Consider the following 10,817-nt stretch of genomic DNA (forward strand, 5'->3'; position numbering starts at 1 on the left):
TCAAAACACAAAACCAAAAACAAAACATAATAAAATGTAGGGTGAAAATAGTACCTACTTAATAGTATTGGTCAAAGGGTCCAAGGAAATAGCAAATCGAAAATGTTTGACATGATTCCTGAAACAATATACCACCCCAAACTGGAAACCATTATCAATAATGATCTGAATAAAAGATGGTTTAATTGTATTTCAAGAAGACTTTATAAAGACAGAGAGTATAAGCTATAAAGATAGGCAGTTCTATTTCTATAATAAGGAAACAGTATTCCTCTCTTCTCTTTGCTTAATAAAATTGAAACTCTGTTGGAGATATTTCTAGAAATTATTTCATCAGTACCTTTGGTGATGAGTAGTGTATTGATTCAGCAGAAATAGAAATCCCATGGGATATTATAATAAAGGCCTTTTTCACAAATATAAATGCTGGAGCCAAGCAAATTAAAAATAGAAACAAAACGAGATTTCATGATGTAGTATGTAACAAAGAAATGTTATTAAGTTTAGATCTACTCCATACTTTTGGTATAAATCACTTTTATTTTGGTGGCAAATGCAAATACAATTCACACTAGTCTTTTGGTGATGGATTAGTCACACTGTAACCATAAAATAAGTGCAAATAAAGCAAAAAAAATTTTTTTTAAGTCCTTTTACAGAATTACCCTTCCAGAGGAGACTTTGAGGAGGTGTTTTAAGAAAAGCAAAGTTGACCTCAAGTAGAAAATGGTTTTGAGAAGATACTGCATTTTTATCCCTCTATTCATAATTATATAGTTTTTATCATTAAAATTTGCATACTGTCTGCCACCATATTTGTACCATATTAATGGTACAGAATCAAAATTTATAAGTAAGTTGTCATCTATAAAGAAAGAGCATGCTGGAGAGTAACTTAGGCTAGGGATTTAAGTAACCACATTGCAGCACTACTTTTAGGTTTAGAATTGAAAATGTTTAATTTCCCCATGCCAGTGAGACAACTAAGATATGACATGATTACATATTGTCAAATGATCCCAAACCCATTAAACCTGTAAAATTCTGATACTTGGAATTTGCATTTAGATGCTAGATAATGACAATGTTAATACAACTGGCATATTTATCCCTCCATTCTACTAACCGCATAACATCTTACAGTACTTTAGTCAGCATGTGCTTTCACACACATACTTTATTTGATCCTTGAAATAAAGCCAGTGAGAAAGGTGGGACAGAGAATGTTACTCCCCTCTTATAAATGAGAAAATTAAGCAAAAACGAACACAGCACAGATTAAATACTTTATTTGTTCAAATCACCGAACTCTAAATTGTTTTGACTCCATACCAGTTTGTAGAGCTATCTGTCCTCCTTCATTTCAAAGTGATATCTATCAAAATGTATGTGAATATTTAGGATAAGTGAGTAGAACAAAATGTCCAGGATGCCAAGGTTGGGTTTTGATTTTCACTAAATTGGCTCATTTCTTTTGGTTTCCCTGCCATGGCTCCCAATCTCAGCCATCCTGAATAAACAAACTGTTGGGTGCCCCCAGGTCGTACACATTTCTGAAGAGGCATAAGTGTACCCTCATCACCCACCTTTTGAAAATGAAAGTGGAATCAAAGCATCGAGTCCTATCACTTTGACTTCTGCTGAGTCTGAGTTTAATGTGTCTTCTCAAGCTCTTCCTGTGACAGCTAAGAGGGATACTACAACGCTAATAGGGCTAGGCTCTTGGGTTAGACTCTTTTTTTATTTATTGTTGACAGTATTATTCTTAACCTTCTGCCTAGGAGCCAGTGGATAACTTGACATTTTTAAAGCATCCTGTTCAGCTCAGGTTATTTGAAGTGAGAAATTCAAGGCCAGTGTTAATAAAAATAGATTCCGCTTTCCTCTCAAACTCAGTGTTAGAACGATTGTATGTTTCTCTCCTTTCTAAGAATAAATGATTAATGATCATCTGAGCAAAAAGAGAAAGGAGAATGTTAGCCAATGTAATACTATGACAATGTTTGAAACAGCTGCAGCATCTGAAGGCAGCTAGTGTTCATCTTCCCGGGTTGCTAGTGGGGGTGGATTTCTTGCCATATCCCAAGAAAAATAATTTTCTGAGACTCACACATGAGGATTAGATATGGTAGAAAGCTTTATTTTCATGGACTTACACCCCTGAGTTTCCAAGGCTCATTTCCCTTAGTCCCACCATAGAAGAAATGTAGCTGGGGCTTCAGTAGAGCTAAAAATCAGAGCCAGTGTCCAGAATTTCTGTTCCACACTGGAGCCAGGTCCAGTCCAGCATCAAGCCAGCTTAGCTTGTGTTTCCCCACTGCAGTCCATTAGTACGTTGCTTGTGGGGTCCGCATGGCTGTGGGCCATAGGGGCGAATGCAAGAGAGCCAATAATCACAAAAGTCACGAACCAAACATGCCAAGAGCGACAAGAGCCCCAAGAGTGAGAATTTCTTTGTTTAGGAGATTATGTATTCCCAAATTTTCAAGCACTTGCACTGTCCACACCCATTCTGGCCAACCATCTCTGTCCCCAGGTTTGACTGACAAGCACCTACCCTAGTCACCCCAACCTTATTGGACATGGGCCTGTCTTTCCTTTGTTGGATCCCTTCCCCCAGTGTTTTGCAGGGAATAGGTGGTGGTTCCCCAGGGAGTACAAAGTTGTAGTATCCTGGTAAAACTGCCCAAATGACATGCCTATAATATCTGGCCTTCTCCCTTGCTCCTTTCCTATTATTAATAACTAGCTAATTATAACAGTATCACTAGTAAAAGCAGCAGTTATTTTGTGTGTGTGTCTGCATGTGTGTGTGTGTGCGGTCATATTAGAACCAGGATGATCCATAAAACTCTTCTCACCACCACCATTCCAAGAGCAGAATGTTTCCACAGGCATTTTCAGGAGTTCAGAGTAGCTTTCCATGTAAGGGCAACGCCCAAAAGCACACATATAGCCCCACAGGGTTACCCCAAATTGTTTACCAAAACATCAGAGCATAAAATAATAAAGAAAATCAATATAAAATAAAATAAGATGCTACAAAACAGAAAGGCTCTAAAACTTCAAGTCCGAACTATGAACAAAGACAGAGCAAACCCTCAAGAGTCAACACATTAACAATAACAGAAACAAAACAGTCTGACCTAGTCCACTGGGCCATTGTGAGACTTAGAGCAACACGGGCCACAAAATCTCTTCAGAATAAAGTGAAATAACTTGTCTAAAACTAGCATGTTGCAAAGATCCCAGCTAGGTTCTTCCGACTGAAAAGTCAAAACTGTCACTGGCCCAGATTTGCTTTTCACCCTGGAATATCGACCTTGAAAGAGGGCGGTCAAATTTAAAACACTGGAACTAGTTAAAAGATAGCAGAGAGAGGAATTCTCAGGAATGCAAGGGAATCAGGGTCAAAAACATGACTATCAAGAAAATATAATCTACATAATCAGGTTTAGATTATATATATATACATATATATAACAGAGTGTCCCAAAAAACTGTATACGCACTTTACAGCTGAGAGCTCAATTGATGTTTCTTTTTTTTCAAATTTAACCCATTGGAGTTAATAATTATTCAAAGTGTGTATACATTTATTTATAAATATACATATAAAATATTTTTATGTCTGTACGTATATAGCCATAATCAAAATATAAACTAACTTCAAAGGAGGTTCGATTTTACAACACAAGAAATCTCTGTTTCCAGAACAGAGTATAAAGAGAGAATCACAGAGCTCCGACGTGGGAGTAAAACACAGAGGGCCTTACCAGACTTTACTGCTACATATTTTGACTTTTACTCTAATTGACATGGGAAGCTGCTGTGGGGTTTTGAGGAGAGAGGTGACACATATAACTTACATTTCAATAGCATATCTCTGATTTCTATGGTAAGAGAGGCCAGGGTAAATTCAGGGAAACCAATTAGGATGTTCTATAATAATACAGAGAAAAGGGGATGGTGGCTGGACCAGTATGGTTGTGTTGAAACGAAAACCGATGGGATTAGTTGATTAAGCCCCTGCAGGGTGTGAGAGAAAGAGAGGAATCAAAAATATGATGTTTTGGTTTGCTGTTTTGTCTGGTCTTGTCTGAGTAACGTCCAAGGTGAGGAATCCTGCGGGAGGATCAGTTTAAGGGGCGTCATTGATCTGGGTGGGCCATGTGTCATTGTGGGGAGCAGCCTTGAGGAAGGAAAGTGAATAAGTAAATGCAGCACATCGTTCCATGGAAGGGTCTTCCCAGGTCCAGGACCTTCTTGTGATCGGGGCTTGGTTCACAGAGCACGTGTGGGCTGTGATAACAGTGATTCCGATGATGCCTCGGGTAAAACACAATCAGGGGCATTGTGCCGAGGAACTAATTTTATGAGTAGCAAAGGGTAATTATCATGTGCAAAGCCCTACTTTCTGCTTCATGATAACATTTAAAAATTTAACATCCTGCAAAAGGATAAAAAAGATGAATAGTAGGGAGGAGACAGGTCAGTGAAACTTTGACAAACCAGGTAACAAGTAAATTAGAACCATTAACTCAGAGCCCACCCAAGCAACATGGCCCTAGCACCTCTTACTGATTATCTTAACAGTTATAAATAAAAAAAACACCTGATGACAAGATACATATTTTTTTCCAATTTCACATTGGGTCAAAAGAAGAAAAATAATAGTGGTTGTGAAGACAGCTAACATGAATGGATGCTGACCTTGTCCTGGTCTTTCCACCCCTCTCCTCTCTCTGTCTCACAATAAACCCAAGACGGGGAGAGTACGGTTATCTGGGTTTTATAGATGAAAGAGCTGACGCAAAGAATTGAATTTGCTAGAATCAATAGATAGTGCAATCTCCTTGAACTGCAGCAGTTAAATCTATCATAATGAGAACTGATCCTCAAAATGATAAGCTTGGGACCCTGAAAAAGTCCTAAGTTTTCAAGGAGTTTACCGTTAAAGGAAATTAATCACTGGGGGCTCAGAAGGATTACAATTTATAGCTGTTAAAAGGATAAAGTTCTCTTATTTGTATGGGATGGGGAGGAAAGAAAATGGGCTGAACTTCTGTTATTTTTGTTAACAAAGGCATATGATTGACCCAAATATTCTTTTCAAAAACTCTGATTATTGGGGATGAACTGAGTAAACAATCCTGTCAATTCAGTCATATATTAGTGACAGGTAGGGTTTCTTCATCATTTAGATCATCTCAAGGAATATTAAAACCTTTCATTCCCTTTGCCGATATTGTGTTTAGTTTGTTAAAATTCAGCTTATCACAAAAAGTAACTATAAGAAAATGTAAATATTTAATAGACAACTGAGATCAAGATGATTCTTCTGTCTAGTAAACCCAAACAGAAAACAAACAATTGGTTTTAATATTTTGCTATTAATAGAAATCTTCAGATAACACCCTCCCTTCCAAAGAATGTATATAGAAAAAAGTTAGCAAACCTCAGAGAAGGGCCAGATGATACAAATAAACAACTATTTATAGGATGTTTACCAATAATATTTGATTGGAAAAATTTTATGGTATATTAAGTAGAACAAAACAGATACAAATCTATTTATGGTAAGATGCCAATCATATTTTTATTCCATAAGATTTGCCAATATATTCTAAGTACTTATTTGTGTGGTGAGAAAAGGGTATATAATTTTCTGTGATTTTCTTTCTATGTAAGGTTGAAGTACTTATGGTTCTCTGAAATTTCACACTTCTAGCTTTAGTACATGTGATTTCTGCCAGAAATTCTCTCCCTGTTTTCACATAAGAGAGAGTAGGATTTAGTAGTCAGGGCAAAAGTTTTGATACCTGAATATTTGTGTTCATAAATCCCAACTCCACCATCTTACTAAATATGTTTCCAAAACACCATTCCTTGTCTTTTAAATGCCTATTTAGAAAGCTTGTGTGGATAAAATACAATTTTAATATATCTAAAGCACTTAGAATCATGCCCCACATTTAGTATGGGATTTATATTGTTAGTTATATTATTTTATATTTTGGTCCATTTCAACTTATGCTTTTTAGAAAGCCCCATTTACGTCTGTTTTCTGTGGAATTTTTGTATCCTGTTTCTACTCCTACTGTGATAACTAATGACTCCTTTTGTTATTCTCATTGTCTCCCTTGTGAACATAGTATAATGTCACTGTTATATGATTAACATTATTTGTTTACATATCAGTATTGCTTACTCAGGATAAACAGTATTTTGAAGTCAGGACTCAATGCTGGTTTATTTCCCCATACTCATTTTATGCCTAGATCCAGATCTGGGCATATAGCGGTGTGTTAACACATATATTAAATAAATGAATGAATAGTAAAGTCCAAAGGACTTGGTTGAGAGATAGTCTAGGGGGGGTGAGAGAAAAGGTCTGTTCTTTATTCTTTGGAAATAAGTGGCCAAAAAGAGTTTCATATGAGAAATTCATTTCTTTTTTGGTGAGTGCTCCATTTCCTTATGTGTAAAATAAAATTTCTAAGGAGAACAGCCTTTTTTATTGATATATTTAGTTTAGAGTCAATAAGTTGTTATATGTATGTATGTATATATTTTCTGAAAACATTTTCTCTATTGACTTTGGTGCATCTTGGAAGAAATATTAAAAAATGCATCTCAGGAGATAATCATGAGTTTGGCTTTAGGCATTTTGGAGAATATTGAATTGGATTTTCTAGTACCTCAACATTTACCCTTAGTGAGCAATTTTTAAAAATCATCTGTATTAAATTGTGTTTGCCTCAGTAATAAACACTGCCCAACCCAGTGGGACCAAACAAACAAGAGCAGAGAGTAGAGAGGAAAATAGAGCTCTTTTCTGATGGCTTCTAGGATATTCTTGCTCTGTGAATAGCCTTAAGCAGCTTATCACATCTGATATAAAGATTGGACAGATGGATTTGTTTTTCAGCTTCCACACCTCTCAGCCTCCACTTAGCTTAGTGCATAGTCCTCCTGGAGAGCCAATATATTTCATATTTCATGAGTATACAGGTGCTTGATGCTCTACGTAGTGTCAAAATAGCTTAGCAAAACATGTTCTATAATGAGCTGAAATAATACCTCAGTTTCCATCTCAAACTGAGTGTTAAATAGCTTAGGCTCTCCTGATGTTTCTTCTATGCCCTTCCTTGTTTCTTTGTCTCAAGTATATTTTTGCTATGGTCAATAAATTCTTGCTCTCTTTTCTAAAAGTAAAAAAAGAGGTTTAGAATTCTTTTCACATTTTGTCAGTGACTCCAATACAGAGGAACAATAATTCCATCATAAAACTACATCAGATGGCAATAGTTATATCCTGCCCTGCAAGGGCCAATCTGCCATGTAATTATGAATGACAAGAAATACAGAAAAAAAAAACACAATCATAAACTATATTGTTATTATATCTGGTCAAATTTTTATTTTGTTATCATTTTGGTTGTGTGTGTGTGTGTATTTGTATGTGCACGTGAGTGTAAGAGGGATTAAGCTGTGATATTTATTTCTAAAGCATAATGGAAGACTTTATATTAGTTTTCTATTTCTGCTGTAACAAATTATCATAAACTTAGTGCCTAAAACAACTCTCACATATTATCTCACTAATCTGTAGTTCAGAAGTCCAGGTGGGCTCAGCTGGTTTCTCTGCTCACAAGGCTGAAATCAAAATGTTGACAGGCTTTGGAGGAAAATTTGCTCCCAAGCTCATTTGGCTCAAGATTGTTGGCGAAATTCAGTTCCCTAAGGTTACAGAACTGAGCTCCATGTTTCCTTTCTGATTGTCAGCTGGGAGCCACTGGGAGCAAGACTTTATTCCTACAGACCGATCCCGTTTTTTCTAATGCTTTCCAAGTAACCCCTCCAGCAATAAAGGTGAATCCCACTCATACTTCAAATCTTTATGGCCACTCCTATGTCTCTGATTTCAGCTGAGAAGCTTCTTCACCTTTAAGGGCTCATATAATGAGACATGCCCACATGGATAATTCAAAATAACTCCCCAGTTTTAAGATTTATAATAACCTAATGCCATTGTCAAAGTCTCTATTCCATCAACATAACAGAATCACAGGATGTATGAATTGCATGTGGACATTTTTTTTGAGAGGGGTGGGCATTCTGTCTAATATAGGCTTTCAGGAATAACAAAAAATAATTTTGTGCCTGGATAGACTAATAAGATATTTTAGTGCCATAAGTTTCACAGTCAAGAAGGTGACTGTAGAAAGCAGCAGACACTGGTAGGAAAGTCATTATGGGAGAAATAAATAACTGAGGGAGGGGATCTACAGAGATGGGAGAAACCAGGCAAGGAAAGTTAGTTGTGAAATATGGTCAAAATCTGTTTGAGACTGTCACTTTTTTTGTTAGGGACAGTAAAACTGTCAGGTGATGGCTGAGTTTAAATCTTAAAGGGACATAAACTAGGTACATTTTCATGGAGGGCAAGTTAGAGGAGAAAAGAAACAAAACTGCTCTTCATGTACCCGAGCAATGGCTGATATTTATAGCACCCTAATGCTACAGCATCTGAACTTTGTTTTCCAAGACAAATAAGGTAACAATGGTGTGAAACTATCACAGTGTGACCCACTAAAAGATACAGCTCTAGTTTGACATATTTTAAAAACTTGTTTTAGGTCTTTAAGAAAGCCTAAAAGTCAAGTCCACTTATTTTCTTTCTGATATTTCTCCATGAAAGTTTACCAACCTTCCCGGTATAGAAAAAAAGAGTTTTAAAGGGGTTGCTGCTAAACGATATGGTGCGCAGGATCACCTGCTGCGATTCACTTTTATTTTTATTCAAAGCAGAGTTCTCTTTGCTTTCTGTGCTTTCAAGATTTACTCCAGTGCCACTGCAAAGAGCCCCTCCAGCATCAAGGGCCTGCATGCATAATAGAATGAATACCACTAAGAAAATGTGCTGGTTAAAGTAATCTGATTCCTTGGAGAGAAAAAAAGCCCACAAGTGGTTTTATGGCTTAATGTTGGGTGGCAACTGCTACTTGATATGAGTGTTATTTATGATAAGTAGAAATACAAAGAAATTGGGGTATTCAGCTTGGAATTGATTAAAGTAGTTTATTCCCTAAATAACTTTTCTCAGCCTTGGCACTACTGACATTGAACTGAATGATTTTTATGTTGTGGGGGACTGTCTTTTGCACTATCTACCATGTTTAGCAGCATCTGAGGCTTCTACCCACTAGATGCCAGAAAACCCACAAGCTGGAACTACCAACCTTGTCTCCTGGCATTGCCACATAGTCTCTGGGAAGCGGACTCACCCAGGTAAGAACTATGTCCCTAAATGATAAAATCACGGTCCTGAAATCAAACACATCTTGCTTCCCATCCAAGCTTTATCACTATTGGATCCAAGTTAGGCTGTTACTTTTCCACATTTAGTTTCTTAGTCTGTAAAGTGGGAATTGTAAGAAAATTGTAAAAGAGTTTTGAAGTGGACCAAAAGATTACTGGATATCTTCAATGGAAAACAAGTCATGGCCGGCCTGTCCTTCAAGGTTATCTGATTCTATAGGGGGGTCTCTCTTTTCATTATTACCTTTACCAGGGATTGGGGAGTGAGAAAAAGAAGAAGAGGTAGGAAAAGTGTACAAACTTTCAGCTATAAGATGAATAAAGCCTGAGAATCTAATTTATAACATGGTGATTACTGTTGATAAGACTGTATCATAACATTAAAATATGCTAAGAGAATAGAACTTAAACATTGTCATTAAAAAAAGGGAAGAAAAGAAGACAGATATGAGCGTTGATGAATGTGTACTAGATAGGAGGACTCCTTTCACGGCATCTATGGAAAAACAAAATAAAACCTGAGGTGCTGGGTTGTCACTGGTTTGCAGTTCACAGTCACTGAGAGGCGAAGGCAAGATTACGGGAGCCAGGCCTCAGGCTCCAGAGCCACCCCCAGCCCGCCGCACTGGCTTTCCTCTCCTGCTTTAGTTCTGATAACATGCTCTACATGTGTGGTTACTGTCCCATTACATAGATGCATAAAAAGTTCCTAGGGCTGAGGCCCGCAGCTAGGAAGCAAGGGGTTGGGGTGTTTGAACGGCTTCTCATATGCTCTGCTCTTGTAAACTGTTTCTTCCTCTCATGTCTAATCTTTCAAATTCATGGAAAGACTTCCATGACTTCTCTCCCTCTGAAGGAGAAAATGCCCCAGAGTTTCATGCCTGATATTCCAATTTCATTTGTATATAGTTCTGTTACTGTTATTTCAGCTGTCGCTGAAATCTACCAAATTTTAAAATGAAAATGTTAGTCGAAATATCTTGTCCAATTTCTATTCTCAAAGTGACAAATGTAGGATAAACAATTCCCATCCAGAACTATGCTCTCAACCTAAACATGGCCAAACACTAAATCTCTGCCTTGGCAGTTATGATTTCCCTTTTCCTTCTAAAGAGTTTCACTTTCCCCCGGTTACTCAGAACTGAGCCCTCTCAAACCATTTTAGCCCCCCAGTTACCTGGTTACCTAGCCCATCTTTCTCTTCCCCCTCAATTGCCTACTCCTCTGTCTCAGATACCAGCTTAGTACTTGGATGTACAAGCGATTCTGTAGATCTTGCTGCTAGAATTCAAGGGAAACAAGTCGTGGTATTTGAGAAAGAATAGAAATTCTAAAGTAGATTATTAAAATGTCTAGAATAAAGCAATAAAAGTACCATGATTATTCACATTTGGTGGCAACAGAGTTCCACACCTAGTGCTCCTTCAGTCCTCACAACTCTGTAAGCTGAGTTAGGTGCAATTACTTTTATTTAACAAATAAAGAATCCAAAG

Source organism: Miniopterus schreibersii (assembly GCF_964146895.1).
Source record: "Miniopterus schreibersii genome assembly, chromosome: 12".
NCBI classification, from domain to species: domain Eukaryota; kingdom Metazoa; phylum Chordata; class Mammalia; order Chiroptera; family Miniopteridae; genus Miniopterus; species Miniopterus schreibersii.